We start from the raw sequence: 7,758 nt of genomic DNA, 5'->3' as shown, positions 1-7,758 counted from the left end.
TGTAAGTTCTGCAGTCCTGAGAGAAATCCTCTTTCTATTGATGCTGGAGTGATACATCTTTCTCCCAAGTCACCAAACTGTGTGACAGGAAGATTTGTTTGGAAATAGACATATTTTAGAATTGTGATGGCAGACAGAGGAGAAGGAGTGTGTAGAAAATGCCTTCCTTTGCACTGTTCGGGCTGGGAGTAGTTAAGTGATAATGTGTATTTTTTGGTAATGTGCTTCTCTGTGGCATGGGGCACTGTGTGGTGTGACTGGGAGCACAAGCTGCTGGCCTACAAGACTCAATTCAGTCTAATCTGCATTAAAACTCCAATTTTGCTGCCAAGACTGTGTTACTGAATATCTTCTTTCTAAACCTCTTTGGGTGCCAGTGCTCACTTAAGTGTGGCGCTGTGAATTGGCAGGAAGTTTGCTCTGAATTTGCTCAGGATGGCAGGATGAGAGAGCACTGAAAAGTAAGTGATATGTAAACAGTAGGTCATTTGCACCTCTGGTGTATTTGAAGATGCTTGTACGTTCTTTTTCCTCACATTTGTGTCAGAGTGCTTCCTGCCTTAGTGTGTGTCACCCATCCCCACGGAGGGCCTGCTGGAGGTTGAAGTTACAGTTACTACTTGGAGGAAGAGAAAATAATATGCTTAAGACTGGAAGTACTTATCTGGAATTTATTGTATTATATTACGTTATTGCATATTTTAAGGGCTCGAGAAGCTTGGATCAAGTAACATTCTTACAAGATGCTGGTAATACCTTGGTATCTTTGAAACTCAGATGGGCTTAGTAAGGAACTATTTATATTTGAAATCTACAGTAGAGAAAGTCTGTTTGTCACATGTTAGCCAAAGCAATGAACTCTAAAGCAACTTCATGTAATGTCAAATAGTCTACCTTAGCAACTGCTCTCTTATTTTTTGATTTTTTTTCACTGACAGAGAGAATAAATGTTCTCCATAGAAGCAAGAATATTGATGGGCTGAAAACTTGTTCCTCAGCCATCCAAAACTGGAAGTCTTTTGTGAGGTTTCTTGTCTTTATTTCTGATGTGGTCTTCACTTTTTTTGAACAGTTTCAAAGCACCAGTTGTCTATTCAAAGAAAAACAAGTTACTGTGTCAGCTCCCTCAGCTGAACCAACAGGTTCAGTGCAGAACTGAGGCAGATAAAGAGGGGTTCAGTCTGCACAAAGCTCAGTCAATGAGGACAACACAGGTACAATTACATAACAGAATGCAGGATGTTATCAGTATTCAGCACAAGATAAGATCAAAGGGCCCAGAGAAAAACATGTTGACGGGAAATGAAATTTACTTTTTATCTTTCCTTATCAGTACAATAGTGTTGGCATTTGGCCCTATCTTTCCTCAAGGTGAGTGCAACCTGCATTTGTTAGATTTGTTGCAATAAGAAATGTGAACTGGAGAGGTATGTAAGATCTGATATGAAGGCTGGGCATGATAAACATGAACTTAGATGTAACAGTCTAACTTTGTTATCAAAAGTTATTATTATTGAAAATACTAATTCTTATATGAATCTAGAGGACTGGGCTGGCATCTCCTGCATATGAAATAAATCTCAGAGTAACAGCATTCTACTGACTAGACTGAATTGTCTTATTAGTTGTTTCTTAGTTGGTTCAAATCTTTGTTTCTTAGTGCACAAAAATAACATTTTTTGATATTGTAAAGTCAGGTCCTCAAAACTTAGCTGGATCAAAGTTGCTCTTACAGGTTTCATCATGTTTCTATTTATCCCATAGTCTTGTGTTAAGAGGAAATATCTAACCATAGTCTAACCTTCTGTTTGTTTTCCTTTCATTCCTCAGCCCTTTGGCAGGTGAACAAAAATGGATGTTGCATGCCTCATGAGCAACTATTAGGTAATTTCTTTTTTTTTTTTCAGGGTGTATACTTTAATTAATTATTGAATAATATTCAAATGCTATTTTGAAGACAGTTGATGCAGATCTTCTTTTGAGTATGTGGGTTCCCCCTAAAACACTAGTAAATCTCAAAATTCCTGAAAGTTCAGGGGATATTGTCATTCCCATTTTATAAGACTGAGGCACAAAGGCAGTTGAAACTTCAATAACCGAGACATGCAGTATGGTTTTCAGAGTACTTAACATTATGTAGCAGTTACTGTATAAAAACTACAATTAAATATTGCTTTCAGTTGTAGGCTGGAGTACTTGGTTCTTCTTTAGTTCAAACCTCAAAGAAAGACAACTCTAGAAAATTTAAAGTCTACAGGAAGAGATCAACTACTCAGCAAATGGTTTGTGTACTTGGAATTACTCTGTAAAACTCTATGACGGAGCAGCAGGAAAATTTCTGATTTAATCACTGAACTTCCTAATCTTCTCCTTTTCTAATTAGAATCCCATTTCATAATTTTGCATTTAATTTTCTTTATCTCTTTACAGCATGACACTTGTTCTTTCTCACAAGTACTGAATCAGGGAGAGATTTAGTGCAAAAGTAAAATACAGTCATGCAAATATTTTATGGTTTCTTTCTAATTCATCAGAGTATTTGGAGGACAGAAGGGTTGAGACAACCCAGATAGAGTGAAAATACAGACTGTGTAACACTTCTGTAAATTAAGCTGTAAGATCATACGTAGTATGTTTGTAAGTTTAGAAAACTTGTAAACTGTAGTCTGGAGAGAGCAGGGACAGCTTGGAAGAGCAGAAGGCAAAGCAGAGGTGATCTGAGACTTATGTGCTCTACATGTGTCCCTGATGCTGACACTGTACCACAGGCTGGTCTGTGAGTACAAGGCGGGGGTACCTGCATGTATCAATCATGTTTAAGGTTTTCTGAGTGACAATGCATGTGTGCCAAGTTGAAAAAACATGGCATAAGTACATTTTTGTATTACACTGTGATTGGTGCTGATCCCATCCAGTGTAATTAGGGAATAGCTCCACTAACTTAGAAGCATTAAAGTGTTTAGAAGTTTTCTGAGGTGTGAGTCAGGCTCTGTGTCTTTATCCAATTTGGAACTCTTGTTGCATTACACTTAATATATTTTAGCCTTCAAAAGTTTTTATGAACATCCCTTGACCTACTCCACCATAAGAGATGAGCCTCTCTTTTGTAAGGTGTGTTTCTGCACAGAATGAAGCATACTTGTTACTGTTGTGATTTGGGAATTTGTGCTTCTCCCTGTGTACACCAGCATCTGGGACAAGTGTGTGAGGCATTGGGGAGCCACCTCAGCATTTATCTGTTTAGAAATTAATCACATTCTGTGGCAAATGCACACTTCTATCTTATTAATTATTTACACTTGGATAACTCAATTATTTAGGGAAAGAGTGGTTCAGCTCTTTTAGTGTGCAAATATTAAATATGTTTTTATGCAGCAGCCATTAATTTGGCAATGCAGGAATGTGTACAGTTATGTTTTGTTTTCTATCTGTGTACCTGTCTTGCTGAGTTGTGTGTTTCTTTTTGCATATGAGACATATCAGACATTCCGGACCTGAATGCGACTCATAAAAGGCTTTGTTTTATTTCAGACATGGAGAGTACACTGAATACTGATGTCCCTGTACTGCAACCACTACACTCAAAAAACTCCTGCTGAAGTGAAAAGAATTTTGAATTCAAGTTTTTGTTTTGAGGTCTGCTATTTAATTGTTCTTTGACTTGTCTGAAGTCAAGAATTTTAAATATTGTCTTGGTTTCGAGATTTATATTCTGTTGCAGATAAACTGATGCTGGACAATGTAGCTGGTTTTGAACAGCCTGACATTTAAAGATATTGCACTTAAGTTCATAACTTAATTTGTAATTAAAACGGGCTTGTTTGTGAAGCCAATTAAAGTCATAATTCTGGCTCAGAAGTTTTAAAGGTGTTTTGGTGGGACACTGTGACTCAGGTGTATAGCTATAAAAAAGAAAAGCAGAAAGGTAATGAAAAAATTTTAGACAAGGCACTGAGTAAAGGATTTTATTTTTGTGTACTGAACAAGACATGATGCGAAACTAGTACTAAAAGCTGTAACATGGAAGTATTAAATAAAGAATGAGTGTTAAATTATATCGCACATTAAATGTTTCATTTACCTCATAAGAACAATAACGGTAAGTGCTTTAATTTTTAAGATCCTCAGCTGGAGTTCTTGGCATGGTACCACTGAGAGGCAAAGCCTGAATGAGGTTGGAATACTTTTAAATACCAGCCTCAAAAGAAAGCAAAAACTAAAGACATCTTACTTGTAGGTCTGCCTCAGTAGTTTTTGTTGATCTCAGAATCAAATGACAGAAAATACTCAGGGCCTTATGTACACTACAGAAGTGAGGTACCACAGTTGACGATATAAGAGAGGAACCTATCTGATTTTCTTTCAACACAGCTGTTACTTGAGATGGCTTCTAATCATGTGGTAAAGTCCTCACTATCAGATAGGGAAAAAAAAGGTGTGATAATATCCTGAGTGTTAAATTCAGATTTTGTGACACTGGTTGTTAGGGTTGTAGTGAAGAAGAACAAGGCAATTACTTATCCTTCACCTTCCCCGTAGTGTGCCTTGCATAAGACTAGGTCATCAGCAGGTAGAGCCAGCCTACCTGGAGGATGTTTGGAGGATGTTCCTATGACATCAAAGCTGAAGTCTGCATCTGATGTGAGTGCCTTCCCACAAGGGCTTTTTCAGCCAGAGCACCCACACTGAATTTTTCCTTGCGGACATTTTTAAATCAATCCATGTTTGCCTCAAAGGTAAAACCTGGCCAGACAGGTCTGTGCCAAGCACATGGTACAGGTGTCTCCACAGCAAGCCTATATTTAAGTGATTTCCTAGGGGAAATGCAGCATACAGTGACTGGCACAGCTTAGGAAGAGGTTGAAGCGCTGTAAACCTTCAAACATCTAACAAAGGATTGGAACACTTTAGTTGTGCACATTGAGTGGCAATTCTGGTTTTGTTTCCTCCAAGAGGAAGGTGTTTTGTATACACCCAGGCTCCTCTGTGGTTTGGCCTGGCATTTAAAAACAGGATGTGTGGGGGGAGTTGCTTTGAAACTGCTCCCCTTCCCCAAGACAAAGCACATGTGAAGATTAAGCCATATTGCTTCAGGCTGGGAGAGGTAGGTTTACCTGTCAAATTCAGTTGTGAAAATGCTGCATCATGTTCTAATTGCTGCTAGGGAAATTAATTATCAGTAGTTCAGATTCAGACCTAATTATAGGTTGGTCAAGTAGCATTTATTGTTCCTTTTTTGTGGTATAGTAATATTTGTGGTCTGCATCATAAAGCTTCAAGTCATTTTTCTCTCTGCAGAGTGTAGCAGAATGATCAGGAAAGAAGCCAGAACTCTCTTTCATGTTACTGAGAAGTAGTGAGGACAATTTTTACAGGCTTATATTATAAGCCTTTCCTTTGAGACCTGTAGGAAACAAAATAATATTTTGCCATCACTGTGTCCTATCATACATATAACCTTTTTCTTTTCAGTTTATGTTCTTTTCTTTTTAGTTTATATATTTTTAGGGTCCTGCGGATGATGTAGATGCAGAAGCTTCTTAAAGGAGCTGTTAACTATGGTTCTTCCGAGTCAACAGGGGAGTATTAAGGAACAGAGGGTTAGGGGCTGATGAACTATATGTTCACTGGCTGTGCTGTTGAAAGTTAGAGTACTTCTTTTCATATGTCAAAAAATATGATTCTAAGGTGCTATAGTTTAACCTCAGCCATTGCCTAAGCCTAGCACCAGCTTGCTCACTGCCCTCCCAGCACAGTGGGATGGAACACAGGATTGGAAAAGTGAGAGAAAAAAAATCATAGGTTGAGATGAAGACAGTTTAATAGGTAAAGCAAAAGCACTCACACAAACAAAGCAAAACTTCCTATGGGCAGGCAGGTGTTCAGCCATCTCCAGAAAAACCAGGCTTCATCAAACTTCATGATAACTTTGAAAGACAAATACCATCATTGAGATCATCCCCCTCTTCCTTCTTCCCCCAGCTTTATAAACTGAGCATAATCTTTATGGTCTGTAATATTCCCTTGGCCCATCGGGGTCAGCTGTCCTGGCTCTGTCCTCTTCCAGATTCTTGTGCACCCCCAGCCTGCTCACTGGTGGGGTGGGGTGAGGTGAAGAAAAGCCATTGGCACTGTGTAAGCACTGAACAGCAGTAAGGAAAACATTCCTATGTTATCAACACCATTTTCAGCACAAATTAAAAATATAGCCCCATACTAGCTGCTATGTGAAAATTAACTCTATCCTAGCCAAACCCAGTACATAAGGTAATACTACATTGTGTTGTGCCCTGTGGGAAGAAGTATAAGCAGTCATGTGTACCAAACACTGCTGTTCAGGGCCTCTGAGATTATATAAAACTTGACAAGGTAAAAAGTATTGTAAATTTTATAGTATAGCAATATATCTGTGTTAAAATTAACTGGATTTATACTGTTGTGTGGTGAAACTAAGCATCTTTCTCTGATGATTTAATCAGAATTCACCCAAGATCCAAATTGCATCCAAAATGTAATTCTTGTTCTATGGCTGAGGTCTCCAGTTTGTGTCAACTCACACACTTATTGCCCAGAACACCCTCTGATGCTGTCTGTGATTACGGGAAAAGAAACACTATCACTGGAGTCAACACCAAAAGTAACCTGTGTTGTAATTCGTTCAGAGCAGTTGGCCTTGGGCCAGCTCAGTTACCTCTAAAGGTGTCTGAACAGATAAAGTAACAGAAGATGGTGCTCTAGAACACACAGCCTAGAACTTGGATTTTGTTGGTTGAACTTGAACATTGTGGAGACTTTCCACCATTACAGCACTTTAAATACTGATAAAAGTACTTATTCTGATAGTAGACAATGTAAGTCAACACTACTATATGGAAAATATGCAGGACTAATTAACTCCCACCATTTTTTACAGAAAAATAATAAGAATGCAGGTTAAATTTTAGTATGATGTCCCAGGGAAAGGGAGAATTAAATGGCTTCTTGAGTCTCTTTCCATCCTTAGTTTTTGGTAAGTCAATTGTTGTGAAATATGAATATAAAATTGGAAGATTTTATTAAAAAAGTGTTTATAGTTATCCAGGTTGATGTTAGTACGGAGAACACCAACATACAGCCAGCAAGCTGATGAAAACTGACGTTTTTTTCTAGTTAGACTTCATACACTTACAAAGAGGAAGAATATCAAAAAAGTCACATAATTTTATACACATTTTCACTATAAGAATGGAATTAGATTGCAGTTTTCAAATAGATTTGTTATAGACTGGAGAGAAGTAATCTGTTCTCTATGACTGTGATGAGTAGGGAAAAAAATACTAAGATTAGATGATGATGAGGACAAAAATTAATGAGCTTAGAAGCTACACAAAATAAAAAAAAAAAAAAAGAAAAAAGTGTTAAATTTAGCCTTAATAATGGAGCACTACAGAAGATTGTTGTGGGAGCTGGTATTACTATCAACATTTTTAAGAACTGCTTGAAGAATATTTCCCTGATCCTACCTTGATACATACTGCAGAGGAGACCCAGGCTTCTTTTTCTCCATGTTTCTACCACTGTGATTCTACTGTTGTGAGACATTATGGTTGAAAGGGTAAACTTGGGGAAGTCTCTGAAGCTTCAGAAATCTAAAAGTATTTTCTGTTGCTCCACTGAAAGGGAACTGTATGCATCTTCTCTATTGTGTTAGTTTTAAAACGTCAGTGAATCTAAGCCAGCACATCGGTGTTTTGCTGCTTACATTTACGTACTATGTTT

General features: G+C 37.9%; 1 long non-coding RNA gene across 3 annotated transcripts; it reads left to right on the top strand.

Annotated features, from left to right (window-relative positions):
• Positions 1–841: 841 nt before the first annotated feature.
• Positions 842–3,630, top strand: LOC116780867. Of its 3 annotated transcripts, none has more exons than XR_004354681.1 (4): positions 842–1,021; positions 1,831–1,884; positions 2,181–2,282; positions 3,532–3,630. It is a non-coding gene; the product is annotated as an uncharacterized LOC116780867 (long non-coding RNA). The 3 variants fall into 3 exon arrangements; XR_004354679.1 differs by having other exon boundaries at positions 842–1,026; XR_004354680.1 differs by lacking the exon at positions 2,181–2,282 and having other exon boundaries at positions 842–1,026.
• Positions 3,631–7,758: the final 4,128 nt, after the last annotated feature.

This window comes from Chiroxiphia lanceolata, chromosome Z (genome assembly GCF_009829145.1).
Source record: "Chiroxiphia lanceolata isolate bChiLan1 chromosome Z, bChiLan1.pri, whole genome shotgun sequence".
Classification (NCBI taxonomy): domain Eukaryota; kingdom Metazoa; phylum Chordata; class Aves; order Passeriformes; family Pipridae; genus Chiroxiphia; species Chiroxiphia lanceolata.
This window is presented reverse-complemented; position numbering and strand designations above follow the sequence as displayed.